At 41.6% G+C, this 22662-nt stretch overlaps 1 protein-coding gene across 1 annotated transcript in view; it reads left to right on the forward strand.

Annotated features, from left to right (window-relative positions):
- Positions 1-22662, forward strand: part of GRIN2A (glutamate ionotropic receptor NMDA type subunit 2A) — a 502726-nt gene that overhangs the window by 330426 nt on the left and 149638 nt on the right. The window lies entirely within an intron of this gene.

The raw sequence follows: 22662 nt of genomic DNA on the forward strand, positions 1-22662 counted from the left end.
GCGAATGGCAAGAGATGGCCATCTGAGCGTTCACCTGCAGCCTCCAGCTCCTTCCTGCGATATTGTCAGGTATATTTGTTGTAGCTCATAACACTTGTGGTGATATTGCAGATAGGTGTCTATTTCTTTATTTACATTGGTTGTCTTAATTTATTACTAAGATTTGGGATAATGAGATTGATTCATTAAGGAAAGTTAAGCAAAAGTAAGTAAGTAAGGCAAAACCATGTTGCATTGGAGGGGGTGGTAAATTTAAAATATGTGCAAAATAATAAACTAATTTCCACCCCTTGCATTGCAACATGGTTTTGTCCAGAACTCTTGAGTAAGAAAACGTACTCAAATTTTTTGCTTAACTTTCCTTAATGAATCAGGCTCAATGTGCGGCCCTTTTCAAGGTTAGGAGGCCGTCTATGGGTCTTAAGTGTATCAGGTTGGCTATCGGTACCCTAAACAAACTACCTACCCACAAGCCTCCAAAAATGAGGTACTTAGCACCCAGCCACTGAAAAAACATCATTATCATCATAACAAACTCTGGATTGCACTGCTTGCTATACCCCTTCTTGTTATTATCACCCACTGGTTTACTCTGCAATGTGCAGTCCGCGAGGACTGATTCTTCACAGAAGGATTCCAGCTCATAATGGTGTTTTGATTAAATTACAAAACCATAAAGAAAAGCTTTGCTTTTACCTTCTGCTAATTGCATGTTTCTTTTAATAGATGAACAGTGTTATTTGCAACAAAGAGAACGCAAATGTTTATTAAAGCCATTAATATTAAAACACATATCAAAAGGCACATAACAATTCTATAAAAAGATATAAACCATAGCCATTGCACTGCAAATGAAGCTTTATGTAGACTTACAATTGCAAATAAATAACAATCACTGTAATAGTGTGTCAGTGAGCCTTTCTGCTCACTAACTCATGCCTGAAAAGCAAATTAAGAAATTAATGAAGTTTATACTTATTTAGTTCCTATCATTGCATTCTAAATTGTAAACACTGCTTTTAAAACTTTAGAATGTGACACAATCTATTTCTAATGTGTTAACACACGCTACAAGTGCAATTGTATTGGTGAAAGTACCACGCCTGAAAAGTGCATGGCGCATGTGTTAAAAACACATGCCTATAATGCATCAAAAGCGCACGTGAGTTTTCAAGCATTTTTACCCATTTACCCAACATGTAAGTGGAATAAGCCTTTTTGTTTTGAACATTCAAATATGTATAGAAGTATAAATCTTTCAACCACAACAGTAAAATATTCCAATAAGAAAATGAATGCAAACATTATGGGTATAGCCTTAGGAACTATTCACTTATCAAATGTTACAATAACATGCACAAATTTAACTTGTAGACATAAATCTTATCACTATGCATAATGACACGCTAACAGTGTAACAAGCCCACACTGACGTACAAATAACTCCACAAATGATGACACATAAATAACACAATAGCCAAGTGTGTTATACAAGCAAATATATTAACATGTCTGGCATCCGGTAACTGAAAATTACAGGTACAATTGTTGTAACTGCAAATATTTTGATGGATGACATGAATATTTTCAACTGAATTACAGAATTGTCTATATACAAATGCTTGGAATTGTTTCGCTTGAAACAACATATTTGTACTCAATAGGATACATTTGGTATCACTAGTGGTACACAACAATGAACTGAGACATTGCTGTAAAAATGTGGGTGAGGAAGTGAGCACAGTTCTAAACTGCCTAATATTCATTGTCATAAAAGTATGACTATTGCCTTCTCCATAATATCCCTAAAATAATGGAAAATTTACAGAATAAAATTCCCAACCATAAATTAACTCATATCTGCTACTGCAGACAATTGCAAATTGTCATGACCATTTCATATGGCAAGGTGGGATTTTATTTAAATTAATGCTTAATATTCCAGCGTTCGGAAAAAATTGCCACAACACATTCTCAAAGCATGGAAACCCAAGTTGTTACAGCAATCGTGAATTTCCATGTTGGGAATGTAATGCACATTTGAATATTTGATTCTTCTCTTCCCTACATAAAGTCTCCATCTGCCCTCTACAGAAACAGGACACTTTAGTACCATTACTACTCATAAACCTACCTCTGTCATAGCTAGAATTATACCATAGCACACCAGTTCCCCAACTAGCAGAATCACTGTGTGTTCCCCGTCATTTCTGAAACATTTACCAAGGGATTTTGAATTTCAGTTCTAACACCTGGACAACTGCTGAGTAACCTATACAATGATCTTGACACAAGAAAGCACAGAGGTGTTAGAGCACTTGAATTTCAAACTTTTTCTGCTAGAGGAATTGACCACTAATTGACATGCTGGCATGCCACAAGTGTGCTTTATTAATGGTGCCCCCATCATGAAATAATAATTATTGTCCCATCAAAAATACATTTTTATTGTTCCTGTTTCTTCAAATCGACCGTCAACAGACCAACCCCCAATAGTTAAGCATAAACACTCCAGTTATTTTTTGTTTTTTATTCAGCATAGTATCGTCGATTTTGATATATACTTTAGATAGTGCATACTTATAGACAGTGGGCCTGATTCATTAAGGAAAGTAAAGCAAATAAAATGAGTAACTTTGCACCTTGGCAAAACAATGCTGTATTAGAGGGGGAGCTAAATTTAAAATGTGGGGACAGATTTATAGTTGGGCAGGAGAGGGCTGGCACAATTTAGCCCGGGGGGCAAGGCTCGACTCAGCAGCCAAGTTTAAAGGAAAAAAATGCAGGTGGCCAGTGACCCAGCCCAAGGTAGCCCACTAAGGGAACAGTGCGGGGGGGGGGGAGATGCCCCCCAGTCCCCCCAGTCCAGTCTGTCCCTGTAGCTGGTGTAGGGCATGTCGTAGATCAACTTTGAATTTCAGTGTACAAATAAAGCTATCAAGTATTTGTGTGCTACATGAGAAAACAGACAGTATTTAACTTATGGGCAAAATAATAAACTAATATGCAGCCCTTGCATTGTAACATGGTTTTAACCAGGCAAAAACGTACTCATTTTTTTGCCTTACTTTCCTTAATGAATCAGGCCTAGTATGTTTGTATTCCTGACCTATGGAAACAATCCTATAATACACAGGTTTTATTTTAGAGATAGCTTGCATTGATTTGTATTTTGTTTTTGACTTTGGTACATTTATATTTTCTTTCTACCTCACCAGATGGCTTTCCATTATTTTCTATTCAAATTGTAAATGGCTGTATTCAGAGCTCTGTGTTCTATGGTGACAGGAATTATTTGTGAAAGAAAATGAGAAACATTTGTGACAACTGCAGTTTACTCAGTGGAGTTGTCACGTTCTGCTTTATAATAAGCTCATGTCTGCGCTGAGAAGGAATATTTAACAGGACAGCTAGCCTATCATAGTTTAAAGGTGAAAATTGTAACATGTGCTATTTTCACTGTATTATTTTTGCAACCAGCAAATATTTATTATAACAATAGAAATGTGTTCATTATTTTCATTTAGTTGTGGGCTTGTAATGGATGTTTCAATAGAAGAGAAAGAAACATAAACAACACGTATTGATGAGTTACTTTGTAACAGAAAACATATTTTATGTGCAAAAAGGAAAGCTAGACTTGCCTGATTCACAATCTATCTACACAACCAAATAATGAACATAGGGAACTATATGTTGAAGTTCAGCATATCATTTAAGGCATATAGATGGAACTCATTATTTAATATTCTGGCACATAGGAATGCTCTGTAATATGAATAACCAGGATTATTCTCTAGCATCAAGTTTAGACAGACTGTGCCAATCATTCTTACCTGTTTTTGCGGCTTTGATTACCTACTGTTTTCTTTAGCTTGTACTTGCCGCTTTGTTGTTGCTTGGCTGGCTTCTAGAAAGCTGGGTCCTGTTTTAAAAAAATGGCAAATATTGGATTAAAATGCAAGATGTTAACAAACATTGGGGCATATTCAATTGTTAGCGAGACGAGTGAAAATCCCGCGTTCGAAAAAAAACAAAAACCCGCGCTCGTTTTTTCCTGTTTGAGCGCGCGTTTTTTTTAAAAAAAACGCTCAATTCAATTGTTATATTGTATCCACCCCCTCGCGCTCTATTATTGGTTCTAGCGAGTTTGAAATGAGGAGTGGATAAGGCAGTCATTTTAGTATAAAAAAATGAATGCAAATTAATTCAATCAAGAATGGCACTAGCACTGCACAAGAGAATGGGCCCCCACACTGCAATCAAGAAGGGCCCCAGCACTGCACAAGAGAATGGGCCCCCACACTGCAATCAAGAAGGGCCCCAGCACTGCACAAGAGAATGGGCCCCCACACTGCAATCAAGAAGGGCCCCAGCACTGCAAGCAACAATGCCCCCCCATGACAGCAGATTAAAAGATTCTACAAGGAGGTAAATTTTTTGCCATTTACAAACATTTCTTGAACACTGGCCAAGCATGGACATTTGTAAGGTACAAATATTTGTGGCACAGTGGGCAAGCCGGACATTTCTTCGAAGGTACAAATAATTGTTGGGACTTTACGTAAATGAGTGCGTGTAGGTAAAGCATCATAAAACTGAGGATTTCGTCAATGGTGAGTATTTTGTTTTGGTTTTTTTTCAATAAAAATCTATGGTGTACATGAGGGTGTTTACTGTATTTCTTGGGGTTTTATTATTTTTAATAAAGATTTGTGGTTGGAATGAGGGTGTTGTGCTTTTATTTAACATTTTACTTTGTGGAACTACAGATCACAGCCAGCCGTGGGTGTAAGAGCATGTTGGCACTTGTGGTTCTACAAGTGCAAACATACCCTGGGTGCCATGGGTACGCTGGTGCTTGTAGTTAGACAAGTATCAGCATGCCCACACTATTTAGGCCAACATGGCTGGCTGGGACATGTAGTTCCACAAATCAAAATTTATTTTTTTTGTTTTTTTTTCATACAAAATCCCCATTTATTACCCTACTACTCACAGCCCAGGGGTAGTAGGAAGAGCCCTAGTGCTATCGGCACTGGGCTGGGTGTCTCTAAGGGGGTGGCCCGCTTACATTTTTCAGCGGACCACACTCCCCAGGGAATCCAGCCCAGCGCTGAACAGTCTGTGGGTGTTTACTCATTATGGCCGTGGGACCCAAACTGCGTCCCCCCCCCCCCCTGCTATAGTGCCTATCACCCCGGCTGGTTTGCCTAGTGCTGGTTCAATTAAAATAGGGTAAACCCTACACCAAATTTTTCAAAGATTTTAACTCACACATCAATAGCCTGCCAGCACTAGGGCTATGACTAAATAGAGTTGGGAGCAAAAGATTTTGGTTTTAAAAAAAATAAAAATAACATGCTACTTTTCACCGAGAGCTGACTAAGGTCAGGCACAACCACCCCCCCCCCTTAAAAAAAAGTATATTGAAAAGTTTAAATACATGCACCACTAATGTTTTTTTCTAAAGGGGGAACTTTCCAAAAATTATTAATTATTATTACAATTTTTTAAGTACTTCTCAATTTTTAGGTTATTTTTATGAACTTTTACACCTATTTTTTCAGTTTAATGTATATTTTTCTTAACTTGATAAAAAAAAAAATTCTTTGATCAGACCAAGGAGGTGCGAGATGAAACAGCAGATTTGCCTGTTTCACACTCAGCGAAACAAATTAAAAAACAATTGAATAGCTTTTTCCGCTGAAGGTTCGCATCTAGCCTATACTTTAACATTGACAAACGGTTGGAGCGCGATAACACCGTTTCGGTATAAAAAAAAAAAAAGATTAAAATTGCGGGAGAAGTTTCCGCGCTTGAAAATAAGGAAAAATAGCCAAAAAATTACTTAACGCGCTCGAACTTCGAAACTCGCTAACAATTGAATATGCCCCATTGAATGATTAAGCTCTTTAGTTCAAACACAACACTCCATTATGGGCAGATAAAACTACCCAATAGCACAGGCATATATAGACAATAAAATACATTTAAAATTGTTGTCAAAGATTTATAATCAGATACAAATATCCACCAGCCTCATCTGCCTAGTATTTAGCATTCTAGTGAATGCAGAGACCACAGAAAGCATCCTTGTAACTGCCACCCAATATTATTATTATTATTATCCTTTATTTGTTTGGCGCCACAAGAGTTCCGCAGCACCGTACAGTGCACAAACAATAGACAGTACAGGGTAAAATATTACTGAGCAGTAAACAAAAATACCAAAACTTCGGAAGCTCCAAGCAGGCTAATGCAGAAAAGACGGAGCAGAAGAGTAGGTAAGGACACAGGAGGGAAGAGGGCCCTGCTCGAATGAGCTTACATCCTAAGGGAGGGTGAACAAGACTCAGGTACAAAGGGGGCCAGATGATGTAAAGGAGAGAAGAGGGGACGGGAAGAGGGAGGGGAGAGCGGGTTAGGAGGAAGGGTGGTAGGCTTTGAGGAACAGGTGGGTTTTTACCACTGCTCTATGTGTTAAATATGCACACAGCCCCCTTTAAATAACCTCTCAGCCATATTATCACCACTCTTTCAGTCATTTTCATCACCCCCTTCAGCCATTTTCTTTACCCCCTCCAGACATTTTCATCACTCCCCTCTTTAGCCATTTTCATAACATCCCACTTCAGCATTTTCAACACTCCCCTTTCAGACATTTTCATCACCCTCCCATCAGCCATTTGCAAAGAAGTGTGTTGAAAGTGGCAATTAAGTCGGTGGGAATTGACGACTATGAAAAGATGAGATATTTGAAGAAAGATTGTTTAACGAGGGAAAAGGTGGAATTGTCGAATGAGAGGATGATTTGAAATGATGGAAGTCTGTCAAGAAACAAGGTTTCCTCCAGTGGCGTTCGGTGGTATGTGTACATTTGTGAAGTATTCAGGTAAATTTGTAGTGCCATGGTTTGGGTTTAAAGCGGTGAAGCTGAACAGAAGAGGCTGGAGCAGCAGTGTCAACAGCATTGGTGAGGGTGTGGTTGTAGAGGGAGGTCGACTGGTTGGGGCAAGCTGGGGTGGATAGAGGGCAGAGCAGAGTTTCAAACAAAGAGGCCAAAATAACAATATCAAGAGCATGAGTAGATTTGGGCATGAGGTGGGATGCAGGAGATGAGGAAAGAGTGAAAGCGATGAGATGGTGGTCGGAGAGTGAGGAAGGAGAATTGTAGAACTCAGAAAGAGCACATTTATGGGAGAAGAAAAGGTCAAGTGAGTGACTGAGGCAGTGGGTGAGGAAAGAGGTCAATTGTGAGAGGCCAAATGAGTAAGAGAGAGCAAAAAGTTTGATGGGTGCTGGTCCGTGGGGTTGTTGATAGGAATGTTAAAGCCACCTAGGTGAGGTCTGAGGGGATTTAGTGGGTAAGCCAGGCAGCAAAATGATCATAAAATTGAAAGTGGGACCAGGGGGCTAGTAGATGACTGAGTCAAGGAAATGGATGGGGTATAAGAAACGGATAAAGTGAGCTTCAAATGAGGAGAGTGAAAGGGATGGCACAGGAGAGATGTCATGAGAGGTACAATTGTGAGAAAGGGGGATGCCCACCTGGCCGCCTGTACAGTCATCAGGGCTGACAGGATGGGTGAAGGAGAAGCAGAGGAAATGGGGGAAGCACTACCAGTGGAAGCAAGACAGGTTTCTGTGATGGCAAGAAGGTTAAGAGAGTTGAAGATGCAGTGGTCGTGTATAGAGGGCAGTTTGTTGCGGGTGGATCTGGATTCCAGAGAGCACAGAAAAAGGAAGAGAGGGAAAGGAGGGGGTAGGGATTAGATTGGTGGGGTTGCTGGTGCATGGGGGTGGGTTGAATTTAAGCATTACTAGGGTGATATATCTCAGCAGACATTGAACCACTAATCAGTCCTAAGTATTAATACATGTACCACTTCAGAAGTTACCACTGTTGTGTGAATTGAAATTAAATTCTAATAGATCAAACTGTTTTGCTTCGTAGACTACAATATGGAAACAGGAAGCCTTTGTTATTATTAGTATAAAACAATAAAAACAATACCTAAAAATAAGCAAATCAGATTCACAATTTAAAGATTACCTAATTGGGTGTAGCTGACAAATACATATTATGGGCCTGAGTCATTAAGTAGAGCAAGGCAAAAAATGGAGTAAATGTTCTTCTGGACAAAACATGTTACAATGCAAGGGGTGCAAATTAGTTTATTATTTTGCCCATAAGTTAAATTCTGGCTGTTTTTTCATGTAGCACACAAATATTTGATAGCTTTAGTTTTACACTGAGATTTTAAAGTTGACCTAGGACATGCCCTACCCCAACTGTAAAACTGCCATCACATTTCAATTTACCTCCCCCTCAAATGCAACATGGTATTGCCCAGCTGCAAAGTTAGTCCTCTTTAATGTTTTTTTTTCTTCTTAATAACACAGACCCTATATGTAAATTGGGCTATAAATGTAAAACAGTGCTGAAAATTAAGTGAAGGCTCATAAGTAATTGAAAACTCACTTTCTTTATACTCGATGGTCTACTTATCTCACAACAAGGTCTAGCTAGAAACAAATAAGTAAAACATAAAAATGCATAATTTAGAAAAAAAATGGTGTTGGTTATTTTAGTTGGGTTACGTACGTCTCTCCAACACTGTAAATGTTGACACTTAACCTGTTCTTTTAATGTCAGCAATGTGATTGTTGACATTGTGAATGTTGACAATCACACTGGCCAAATTGTCTACTTGTCACAAAATGCAAGTGTCGGCATTTAATCTGCCGACATTTACAGTTTCGGAAAGACATACACTTCCACTTTGGTTATCTGTGCTTCAATTTTCATCTACACATTTTAAACAGAATATGCTCTTAGGCTCATACATTTTCAAAGTATTTACTTATGAGAAATGTTATAATAATTGAATTTATCCTGAGAAAGAGGAAATGCAACTCAATGTTATCCCAATATACACCACAAGTATATAAATTATAAATTATTACAGTCTACTTTTAAAATATAGAACCACATATGAAAGCAGAACTGCCAATTCAGGATAGGATCATACTTGACTACTCTCATGATGTCAGTGAGACTCACAAATGGGTAGGACATTCTCGTTGATCCCGCATGATATACTACGTGCCTCTTATAACTAGAGATGCTGAGGCTCGATTTTCCGAAAACCGAGCCCCCCGAACAGCGCCAATCCAAGTGCCGAGCCGAGCCGGCTTGTTACTTTCCCGCTTCCTCGGATCTGAATAGGGGCAAAATGTCATTGTTGCATCGTCAGATCTCGCAGATTTTGGATTCCATAAGTACCTCCCTCCCCAGGAGATCCAGTGCCATTGTTCATACAGAAACATGGGTAGCAGTGTTTTCTCACTCTCTTTTCTCCAGTGCCATTGCTCACACAGAAACAATAGGGGTAGCAGTGTTCTTGTCACTTGACAAAAATTGACTGGAAATGACTGGAAATTAATGTTATTGAGGCGAATAATAATGTAAGAACAAAAAAGAGTCAAATTATGTGATTTTAGCATTTTTTAGCATTTTTTTTTATTTAAAAAATACAGATCTAAAACCAAAACCAAAACACGTGAGGGCGATTTTGCCAAAACCAAAACACAAAGTTAATACAGATCCAAAGCCAAAACACAGATGTCAGTGAACATCTCTATTTAAAACTACAGATGTTCACCGATCCCTGTGTTTTGATTTTGGTCTTGTATCTGTATTAATTTTGTGTTTTGGTTTTAGCAAAACTGTCCTTGCATGTTTTGGTTTTGGTTTTGGTTTTGGTTCTGTATTTTTTTGAAAAAATGCTAAAATATGCTAAAATCACATAATTTTGCTCTTTTTAGTTCCTACATTATTGTTAACATCAATAACACTAATTTCCAGTAATTTCCAGTCAATTTTGTCCCCCTCTGAGGTCACAATATTATTTCCATACACTTTCGCCCAAAGACTGCATCGAGCTGGCTGGATGCTAAGCGACAGCAATGACACAAACACACGGCAGTTCATAACACATCTAGAAAACATTGCCACACAGCAGTGGCAGAAAAGAAAAGTGGTGCAAAATTGAATTGTCCTTGGGACCTCCCATCCACCCATATGTAAAAAAGGTTTAACAAACTCACACAAGAACAGGAGGGGTAGCAGGTACAGTTTAACAAACCAAGCATTTTGCGACAAGGAGTGCCACTTTTGTGGCTGACGTGCTTGGTTTGTTTGTGTCCCCCACAAAACATGCTAAAAATGGGTTTAAGGCAGCTAAGCTAACAGTGCTTTCAATGAACTGTAAGACTGCAGCAAGAGGCTGGTTAGAGCAATGGCACAAACACACAGCAGATTATATCACATCTAGGAAACATTGCCAGTGCCACACAGAAGTGTCTTGAAAGAAAAGTGGTCCCACCCATTCTTATGTTGGATTGACATAATATAATTGATAGGCAGCAGCCTAGAGAAGGTTATAAAATCGACAATATAATGACATCAACAGAATTATTAGGACAACAATAGTTATGTATACAGTATTTATTAGGTTGACAATTCAAATGTACACAGTATTATCTCTAACTCTAACCCTGTCCCTAGACCTGTCCCTATCACTATCCCTAGACATGTCCCTATCCTTATTCCTGTCCCTATACCTGGCACTATCCCTATCCAAAGACCTGTCCCTAACCATATCCCTAGCCCTATAAAAATAATACTGTCCACATTTGAATTGCTTACCTATTCATAATGTCCACCATGTGAATTGGCGACCTAATAATACTGTTGACACGGAATTGTCGACTGTTACACAAGCTGATAGACCAAGGCCTAAATGTCAAACAGTGCAAGATGGAATTGTCCTTGGTAATATGTTAAAATGGATATGCACAGTTTAACAAATCTAGCACTTCAGCAACAAGAAGTGCCTAGCTGCAAATGGTCTTAAGGAAGGTAAGCTAACAGTGCTGAACTCTACAGTGGCAGGATATTGTCATCATCTTCAGCCTCATCCTCACCCTCATCAGTGTGTACATCCTCCTCACACAATATTAATTCATCCCCGCTGGAATCCACCATTACAGAAGTCTCTGTACTTTGATGTAATTGACGGTAAAAGCCTTCCTTGTGTAATTTGTAGTTCATTTTGGTAAAGATTATATTTTCCACATTGTTAGGATGCCTTCTATGCCAATCACTGACAAGGTTCACGTATCTGCTGAAAACACTTTTCGAGTACACTCTGGAGGGAGGGCAGCTTAGGTATTGCAAAGCGAGTTTATACATGGGTCTCCAAATTGCCTTTTTTCCTCTCAGTATGTAAAGGGACTGTCTGACGTGTTTATTTCTGTGCTGTCATTAAAATAATCCTCCTTCATTCTTTGACAACAAGAACGGAACTAAAACAACACGGACTAGCTGCCATAGATCATACAGGCTGTCCAAACCTGTCAAATGATAGGTAAACCGCACTAAAATTAAAATACAGCGCTCAAACATCCATAGTGACAGTGTGCAGAATGGATGCATGTAACTAGTAAGATAAAACTATAGATCAATTTAATTGCTGATTCAAATAAATGCAAGAAACTTAATAGAGAAAACACAATGCAGATAAAAACATATACATATACTGTCCCAATGGGGTGATCGGTAGGTACAGCTAAAAGAGTCCCGGATGATGTTCAGGCAGCATAAAGTGAGTTACAGTGTGTGTGCCCAATCAGTCTATTATATAGATGGAACCAGTTCACAATAAGGGATGTAATACTTGCTGGTGGCGCAAAGAATCACCGAAAGAGAGGAAGCATTGGCTGGCTTGCTGTTGGCTGTATCAGAAAACACGGTTGGCGTGCGTTCCACTCCGGAACGCACACTTCACTTCCTGTAGGCAGACGAAGTGGATGCATGGTGTAGGCGTGGTAAAGGCGGTAACCAGACGCGTTTTATTACTGCTGTGACTTTTTCAATGGGGATTGAAAAAGCCCTGAACTTTCTTCAGTGTACAGCTAGGACCGACTCAGACGCTCATTCATAGACATGTCCACTTAACTGAAAAACATTACTAAACCATGTTGCAATGACATCCCTTAGTTTTTCGAACAGGTTGTCAGCGGTATGCCTCTCTGTGAAGCCGGTGATACACAGAGTAGCCTGCCTCCGAAAAATCTGGCATTGTTGGGTACATGCTGCTGCTGTTCCTGCTGGTGAAGGCGAATCACCAACCCAGTGGGCTGTCACAGTCATATAATCTTTAGTTTGCCCAATTCTGCTTGTCCACATATCTGTGGTTAAGTGAACAGTGGGCAGAATGGCATTTTGTAGACCAATAATGACTTTTTTTCGAACCTTCTGGTAGAGGTGAGAAATTGCTTTCTAGTAAAATGCTGTTGTGATGGAATTTGGTAACGAGGACACAGGACACAGATCTAATACTAGCATAGTCGCCATGGTGTCTGTGATCCGCTTTGCAACTTGGTGACAGCTTTCATACTTGCTTTCTCTGGCAAAGGAGTGTTTAACACTCAATTGTTGTAAACTACTAGTAGTCGTCTTCTTGGTCTGCTTCTGCGATGAAGATCCACCCCCAGTAGCAGCAGAAGCAGCAGCATGCCTAGCAGTCAAGAATTCTTCAGAGAAATCCTGGAAAGGGGAGGAGTGATCTCGACTTAGCAAGTTGAATGCAGGACTAACTTTGCTCACTAGTGAGGATATTGATGAGGAAGGTGTTGTGGGTGTAGATTGCAGGTTTCGGGATCTAGGTGAGAGAAGGGAGCTAGCTGATTCTCGACTGCTTGTTGTTATTTTTTTAGCATAAGTTTCAGATTTTCCCAACAGCTTGCCATGAACTCTCTTAAAATGGTGTAAATATGGATGATTAGATGTTTAAAGTTCCTACCTCTACTGACTGTGGTTTTACAAATGCTACAAATGGGTAGACAACTGTTGTCAGGATTTGAGTAAAAATAATTCCACACATAAGAGGCGGATTTTTTGGTCTTATGCCCAGGCATGACAATGGCCTTCTTCTTATCACTGGCAAGAACTGCTTCCATTGGTGCAAGACTTACACAAACAACATCATCCTCATCAACATCCTCATTAGCGCCGTTGTCAGCTGCACAAATATCCCACTTATCATGTTGCAAATACAAAGTGACATCCTCAGTTTGTGTATCACTCTCTACACTTGGGCTGCGTATCCACATATTTGTAGACATGGTGAAAGCAGGCTTCTTTATGAGTACAGTTTCAGAAAGGTCAGGCTTAGAGATAGCACTCATGAATAGACTCTCCTCAGGAATTTGTGTAATTTCTGAACATACAGTTTTTTTTACTCCCCTACTGTTTTTTTCCAGCTCGGCTTTTACACATAAAAGTTTTTTGGCATCTCTTTTGGACTCAGAATGACAAGGTCTTGCATTGTCATGACAGACCTTAGAAGAAGATGCCTCACTGACAGTTGCAGAAGTTGAACTAACACTCATACAGAAAGGCGAAGGCCGGATTCTTTCCTTGCCACTTCGTGTGTAAAATGGCATGGCAATTTTATGGTTTCTACTGTTGACTTTGCTTCACTACTGTTTTTTTTTCTTTACCAAGGTAAAAACTTTTTTTTTATATATTTCTGTTTCCCTGACTTAAAACCACTATGCACTTACGCGTAGGCATTACCAGATGACGAAGAGGGATTAGCATCATCATGATTGGTGCTAGGAGCTGCTTGGTGCTTCTGCTCTTCTGTGAACTGATCGGAGACCATATCGATGGCACTTAGCAATGTGATTGGAGACTGGAAAATGACAAGAACACTGTCTGCTACCCCTGTTTGTTTGTGAGCATTGCCACTCAGCAATTTGACAAGGACACTGCCACACCTCCTGTTTCTGTATGAGCAATGGCACACAGCTATGTCACTGAAGACTGATCAGAACACAGCCACTCCTCTTGTTTTCTGTGTGAGCAATGGCACTTAGCAATGTGACTGGAGAGTGACAAGGACACTGCCACCCTTCCTGTTTCTGTATGAGCAATGACACACAGCTATGTCACTGGAGACTGATAAGAACACTGGCACCCCTCCTGTTTTCTGTGTGAGCAATGGAATTCAGCAACGTGACTAGAGAGTGACAGTATAAGCAATTGCACAAAGCTATGTCATTGGAGACTGCTAAGTATAAGTATAATTTTGCAACCACCTCCCCCCGGTATCTTTGTGAGCAATGGCACTCAGCAATGTGACTGGAGAGTGACAAGGACACTGCCATTCTTCCTGTTTCTGTATGAGCAATGGCACACAGCTATGTCACTGGAGACTGATAAGAACACTGCCACCCCTTCTGTTTTCTGTGTGAGCAATGGCACTCAGCTATGGGACTGGAGACTGCAGAGTGACAAGGACACTGCCATAATTCCTGTTTCTGTATGAGGAATGGCACACAGCAATGTCACTGGAGACTGATAAGAACACTGCCACCCCTCCTGTTTTCTGTGTGAGCAATGGCACTCAGCTATGGGACTGGAGACTGGAGAGTGACAAGGACACTGCCACACCTCCTGTTACTGAATGATCAATGGCACACAGCTATGTCACTGGAGACTTATAAGAATAACTCTGCCACCCCTCCTGTTTCTGTATGAGCAATGGCACACAGCTATGTCACTGGAGACTGGTAAGAACACTGCCACCACTCCTGTTTTCTGTGTGATCAATGGCACTCAGCAATGTGACTGGAGACTGGAGAGTGACAAGGACACTGTCACCCCTCCTATTCCTGTATGAGCAATGGCATACAGCAATGTCACTGGAGACTGGTAAGATTAACACTGAAACCCCTCCTGTTTTCTGTGTGAGCAATGGCTCTCAACAATGCATCTGGAGAGTGACGAGGACACTGCTACCCCTCCTGTTTCTGTGTAAGCAATGACGCTTAGCAGTAGCACTGGAGACTGCCAATGACACTGCTAGCCCTTCTGTGTCTGTCTGTGAAATGGCGCAGGATCTCCATGGAGCGCGGTACTTATGGAATCCAAAACTCACAAAATCCAACGACTCTCTTATAAAGTTTTGCCTCGTTTCAATTCCGAGGGTTTGTGAAAGTATGGAGCTGGCTCGGCTCGGTACTCGGATTGCCTTAGTTCAGGTGGGCTTAGTTTTCAAAAAACCGTGCCTGAGCATCCCTACTTGAAACCCATATTACCTGCTATCTTAAAAGTTTCACCATTGACAAAGGATTTAAATTTACTTACATTATCTGTAAAACCAACACATAATGCATGTTCTACTGATTTTCCACTGACCATACTATCTTATTTCCTGGTTTTTTTCTGATGCTTACTGGCACTTGTGGAACTTCAAGCACCAGCATACCATAAAATGTCAGCGAAGACATGCTAGGACAATTTTAAAATAGTATTTAATTGGAATGCTGCTAGCCCTATTGTTATCAATGGAACTTGAGGTCAGTACCTGCTCATCCAATGAGAAGCAGTCAACATGAGCACATTGCTTGTCAATGGATGAGCCTTTCCCATTGATTTCTATGGGCAATGCATTTCAATGTGAGAAAAAGAAGAAGAAAAGCAGCGATTTTGCGCAAAAAGAGAAGTTGCCCAAAATCGCCTAAATTTTAAAATAAAGCGATATTTATTAAATTGGAGGCTTCAGGGAATGATTTAACAATTTATTTACTGTGAATTGTGGAAATTTTAACTTCTGCTAAGTTGTATTGAATCAATTCTATATACAATTGGATAACTGCTAACACTGTTTTAAACTATGTCCAACATATTTTTCAATAATATTCCTTGTGCTTCAGGAAAATATATTCAGTGATACTTGCTGCAATACCAGTACTGATCATTAAAGGAGTTGCATCATAAAAAATTTAAACCAGTTATTACAATGTGTGGGGCAAATGGCTGCATTATTGTGCACCTTTTCATTAGCTGACAGCTCTTATAAGGTCCTGCTTCAATAGGTAGTTTTATGGAGTGTCTGGATGCTAATGGTGTTGCTGACAGGGAGATCATGAAAGAAGAAGAAGCACATTTTACTGAAAAGGGAGTGATATACATTATAAACACACACAATTCCGTGGTGTCAGAAAGACATATTATAATGCGTCATTATTTTATGATACATCCCCTTTAAAAGGCATTCTGTCACTACTCAGGTCACATTCACTAATGCATTCTGAATAACGAATACAATACATTATGAAAGCTTAAAGCTGAAGGTAAAGTCACAGTCCCAATAGTGCTCTGTACAGGTGTCCACAGCAAGTAAGTAGGTTAAACCATAACTTCCAACTGGTACTAGGACAAATAAAGAACAGCGTTGCAGTAGAGTAGACCACATACTACTAAAGAGTGTTTTAAATGCAGACATAAATAATACTCAACCAATCTGCATTTTAGGAAAAACAGTGAAACATTTAAATTAATAAATGGAGCTGTCCTAAAGTGTTTATAGAATGACTTTGATGTAATGTTTTACTGTTCCCACTCTGCACATTTTCTGAAGTACCTGCCTATCCACCAAATAAATTGATTTTAAGGGGTGTATCCAAACACCAGGACATAGCTGTGTATCTTTAAATGTTCTAGACGAATAATTAGGAGCACTATTGCACACAGGGCTGGATTATTGGTTGGCCGTCTCTGGTGTTAAAAACGCTTTTAACACCAGAGACGGCCATTACGAATACCTGGTCATGCCCTTTGGGCTTAGTAATGCTCCTGCAGTATTTCAAAGTTTTGTGAACGAGATCTTCAGAGACCTTCTCCCCTCTTGAGTAGTGGTCTATCTATACAATATTTTAATTTTCTCCCCAGATCTGCCTTCTCACAGACAACATGTTGCTGAGGTTCTCTAAAGACTCAGGACCAATCACCTCTATAGCAAGCTTGAGAAATGTGTCTTCGAAGTCACAGAGACTTCTTTTTTAGGATACATTGTTTCCAGAGACAACTTACATATGGACCCTAAGAAAGTGCGAGCCATCATTGAGTGGCCTATTCTGTTAGACCTAAAGGCCATTAAACGCTTCTCAGGCTTCGCCAACTAATATCGACAGTTTATTAAAAGCCCTTCTTCTATTGTGTCTCCTCTTGTTACTTTGACCAAAAAAAGGCTCTGACACTAAGAGTTGGTCCCAGCTGGCTCTGTCTGCTTTTAGCACCCTCAAAAATGCGTTCTCCATAGCTCCAGTTCTCAAGCAACCTAATCCCTCTCAAACATTCTTAGTTGAAGTAGATGGTTCTGCAGTGGGAGTTGGCACAGTTCTTTCCCAGTACTCCACTGCTGGGAAACAGCTTTACCTTTCAACATTCTTTTCACGCAAATTCCTGCTGGCTGAAAAGAACTATACCATGGGTGACAGAGAACCCCTAGCTTTGATGTTGGCACTTTCTGAATGGAGGTATCTCCTGGAAGGGGCACATTTTCCAATGACCATTTTTGCTGACCACAAAAACCTGCTGTATCTCCAGTCAGCTCAATAACTGAACTCCCGGAAGGCCAGGTGGTCTCTCTTCTTTTCTCTTTTTACGTGTCACTTTTTGGACAGGCTCAAGAAATAAAAAAGCTGATGCCCTATCAAGAGCGTTCCCTTGTGAACCTGAATCTCCGAATGTTGTGAATCAGCCTATTTTGGAACCCAACTTTCTTCAGGCCAAGTCTTTGTCTCCTGACCCAGTACCGCCTCCCGGGAGAAGTTTTGTGCCTCAGAATCTTCGAAAAAAGCTTTTATGTTGGTTTCACTGTTCTCAATTTTCGGGTCATGCCGGATCCGCCAAAATCATTGAACTCATCTCTTTGAGTTATTGGTGGCCACCCTTAGGTCAAATGTTAAACAGTTTGTGGTGGCTTGTCATCTTTGAGCATATCATAAGACCTCTCGCCAGTCTCCTGCTGATCTGCTCTTGCCGCTTATTATTATTATTATTATTATCATTTATTTGTTAGGCGCCACAAGGTATCCGCATGTCACGGGCACTAGGAGTCTTTACCCAGGGATCACCAGGTGATAGGCTTACCAGAGCAGAATAGGTGGTAATATGGTACTCTGGTAGCAGGGTGATCACGGAACAGGAAATAGCAGATGATGAGATGCTCAGGAAAGTCTATGACTAGCAGCACTGGCAATATGGAGGTAGTAATACACGAGGAACTGTATGGACAAAGGACACGTGAAGGTAGTCAGTGGTCTGCGGTAGCAAGTTGTACCACTGCTATAGTGAGGAGGAATGTCCAACAGAAACGAGGAGGTGATGAGAGTCAGCGGTCTGCGGATAGCAAGTTGTACCGCTGTCAGAGTGAAGGAATGGAATCCAAGTGGAGGTATCCGGGGAGTCAGTGGTCTGCGTTAGCAAGATGTACCACTGCTATGTGAGAGGATACTGGAACAGGTGAAACTGTAAACAGGAGTCAGTGGTCTGCCACTAGCAAGTTGTACTACTGAATATATATGTGAGGAGGTGCACGGGGAGAGACTGCAACACAATATATACACGGGCACCTTGACTTTGATCCACAGTAATATGCACAATATAAATGTATAAATGACTGAACAACACTGCCAATATAGAAAGTCTCTTGAAGTAATCCGGCATAAGATAACACAGTCAATGATGGCAGTAGAGTCAGCAGATAGTACACTCCAGAGGAGAACCAACACAGTCCAGCAAGGTATGCAATACACAGCACAGTCAATGGGAAGTATGCATACCGTGGTTCAGGAGAAGGCAGTCAGACAGGAGTGCAGAGATACCTGAAGGGCAGGAGGCCAGCAGGATACAAGTCCCTGGATGGGTGAAGCAGGGGTCTAGCAGGTGCAGCGCACAGGTAGGTAGACCAGCAGGGAACACAGGAAGGCGTGGAGAGCGGATCAGCAGTAGATGGATGAGTAGCGCTGAGAAGTAACAGCAGCGGGTCTCTGCGGGAACACGGAGGTAACCAATAGCAACCAGCAGGTGCAGTAACGATGGGACACCGGAGCAGAGTTGAACTGGAACAGATGATCACGGAGAGTAGCGGGTAGCAATAGTGGCAGCAGACTCAAGGAAACACGGTAGAGTAGACAAGGACTGAAGACTGAAGCGCACAGAGGCAGCGGATAGGAATCAGCTAAACAGTCACGATGAAACACAGACGGGTTGCAGGTTGAAGACTGTAGTGCACGGAGGCAGCGGATAGGAATCAGCTAGCAGTCACAATGATGAAACACAGACGAGTTGCAGGTTGAAGACTGTAGTGCACGGAGGCAGCGGATAGGAATCAGCCAAACAGTCACGATGATGAAACACAGACGAGTTGCAGGTTGAAGCCTGTAGTGCACGGAGGCAGCGGATAGGAATCAGCTGGCAGTCACAAACATGAACAGGTGAGTGGATGTGGTTGAAGCCTGTAATGCACGGAGGCAGCGGATAGGCATCAGCTAACAGTCCCAATGATACATGGTAGAGTTGAAGTGATTAGAAGACTGTAGTGCACGGAGGCAGCGGATAGGAATCAGCTCACAGTCACGATGATACAGTAGATGGTAGAAGTGGTATGGGAACCACAGTAGCAGAAGTGGTTTGGAAACCACAGAGGTAGAAGTGGTTTGGAAACCACAGGAATCAGCAGGGCTGAATAAACAAGGAAACACAGGAACACCTTCAGAGACTCATGGGGAATGAGACTCCAAGATCAGGCAATGTGGTGATGACCACAGGTGCTTAATATAGGGAGGTTGCCTGATCTGCCAATTAAGTTAAAGGAACATACACTGGAGAAATAGAAAGGGCTGCGCATGCGCAGTCCCTCAGGATGGAGGACGGCCACGGTTCCTAAATGTCCGGGAAGAAGCACTCACAGTCCGGTGAGTGACAGTACCCCCCCTTTTAAAGGTGGGCACAGAACGCCTGGAACCGGGCTTGTCCGGATTTTTGGAATAAAACTTCTTCAGAAGGGCAGGAGCATTAAGATCTTCAGCTTTGATCCATGAACGCTCTTCAGGACCAAAGCCCTTCCAATGAACGAGGAAACGGAGGACTCCTCGCGAAATTTTTGCATCCAATACCTCAGTAATCTCGAAATCCTCCTCCTGATGAACTTGAACTGGCTGCGGTGCTGAGGGAGGAGTCGAGAAACGGTTGATGATGAGAGGTTTGAGCAAGGACACATGGAAGGCATTGGAAATCCGAAGATTCTTAGGAAGAAGAAGTTTAACACATACTGGATTGATAACTTGAATGATCCTATATGGACCAATAAAACGAGGGGCGAATTTCATAGATGGAACCTTCAAACGAATATTTTTGGTAGATAACCAGACACGATCTCCAATTTTTAGTGGTGGAATAGCCCGCCTCTTCTTATCTGCGAAAGACTTATATTTATTAGATGTCTTCTTTAAACAGGTTTTGACCTGAGACCAGATATTTTTGAAGGTTTGACAAGCAGTGTCCACAGCAGGAACTTGGGTGGGCGGGAGGGCAGGAAATTCCGGAAAAGACGGATGGTGACCGTAGACCACAAAGAATGGAGTTTTGGATGATGACTCATGGTACATGTTGTTATGGGCGAATTCAGCCCAAGGGAGCAATTCTACCCAGTTGTCTTGGTTGGCTGAAGAGAACATCCTAATAAAAGTCTCAAGATCTTGATTGACTCGTTCCGTTTGTCCGTTAGATTGCGGATGGTAAGACGATGAGAGTGCTAATCGTATGCCCAAGGTTTTACAAAGGGCCCGCCAGAATCTGGAAACGAATTGTACTCCTCTATCTGACACAATCTCAGACGGACATCCATGGATGCGGAAGATTTCTTTAATGAAATGTTCAGCCAGAGTAGACGAGGAAGGTAAACCGGACAGAGGGACGAAATGAGCCATCTTCGAAAATCTGTCTACCACTACCCAAATAGTATTGTGATTCTTACTTGGTGGCAAATCAGTAACGAAATCCATACTAATATGGGTCCAAGGCTTGGACGGAATGGGTAGTGGTCGCAGCAACCCTGCTGGAGTTCTGCGGGAGGATTTGAACTGAGAACATAAATCACAGGAAGCAATAAACTCTTTGACGTCTCTCCTCATTGAAGGCCACCAGTAACTACGAGAGAGAATCTCAAAGGTCTTATGTTCACCGGCGTGTCCAGAAAAACGAGAGGCATGGAACCACGAAAGGATTTTCCTCCTCAGAGTAGGAGGCACGAGGGTCTTCCCAAATGGTAGCATTTTGGTGGATGAAGCAGCCAGAGAAATACATTTGGGGTCTAGAATAGCATGGTTGGGAACCTCTTCTACATCAGAGGACGTCACAAAAGCTCGAGATAGAGCGTCAGCTTTCTTGTTCTTAGCAGCTGGTTTGAAGGTTATAATTAATTCAAAACGGGAAAAGAAAAGAGACCATCTTGCTTGACGAGGGTTCAAGCATTGAGCAGATTGCAAATATGACAAGTTCTTATGATCCGTGAAGATCGTCACCGGATGGCGAGCTCCTTCCAACAAGTATCTCCATTCCTCTAATGCAGCTTTGATGGCCAGCAACTCCTTGTCCCCGATAGTATAGTTTTTCTCTGCGGGCAGAAGACCCCGAGAGTAGAAGGCACAAGGATGTAATTTTTGTTGCTCCGAGCGTTGGGAGAGAATAGCTCCTAAGCCCACATTAGAGGCATCTACTTCTAGGAAGAAGGGGAGTGTCACATCAGGTTGTCGCAGAATGGGAGCAGACGAGAAGGACTCTTTGAGGATTTGAAAGGCTTGGAGAGCCTCAGATGACCATTGCTTAGTATTAGCCCCTTTCCGAGTTAAGGCCACAATGGGAGATGCAATGGATGAGAAGTCTTGAATGAAGCGTCTATAGTAATTGGCAAAACCTAAAAAACGCTGGATGGCACGAAGAGTAGTTGGCTGAGGCCAATGTAGTACAGCATTTACTTTGTCTGGATCCATCTTCAGGCCAACTCCGGAAACTATATACCCCAAGAATGGAATCTGGGGTAACTCGAATGAACATTTTTCCAATTTACAGAACAACGAGTTTTTCCGTAGTCTGGAGAGGACCTCTGCCACATGTTGGTGATGAGAAGGCAGGTCCTGTGAGAAGATCAATATGTCGTCCAGGTAGACAACGACACATACATATAATAAGTCCCGAAAGATCTCATTGATGAAACCCTGGAAAACCGCGGGGGCATTACACAGCCCGAAGGGCATTACTAAATATTCGTAATGCCCATCTCTGGTGTTAAACGCGGTCTTCCATTCGTCACCGGAACGGATTCTAATTAAATTGTAGGCACCACGAAGATCCAACTTAGTAAATATCCGAGCTCCCTTGATGCGATCAAATAGCTCAGTGATCAGCGGAATGGGATACCGATTCTTGATAGTAATGGCGTTGAGTCCACGAAAATCTATACAAGGGCGTAATGATCCATCCTTCTTTTTGACGAAGAAGAACCCAGCTCCAGCGGGAGAGGTGGAAGGTCGAATGAACCCACGCTGGAGATTCTCCTGTATGTACTCAGATGTGGCTTGAGTTTCAGGTAACGAGAGAGGATAGACCCGACCCCTGGGAGGAGTCTTGCCAGGTAGAAGGTCGATCGGACAATCCCAAGAACGATGAGGAGGAAGACGTTCAGACTGAGCTTTATCAAACACATCGGCAAATGAAGCATACTGAGGAGGGAGTCCCGG

The sequence above is a fragment of the Mixophyes fleayi genome, chromosome 7, assembly GCF_038048845.1.
Source record: "Mixophyes fleayi isolate aMixFle1 chromosome 7, aMixFle1.hap1, whole genome shotgun sequence".
Classification (NCBI taxonomy): Eukaryota; Metazoa; Chordata; class Amphibia; order Anura; family Limnodynastidae; genus Mixophyes; species Mixophyes fleayi.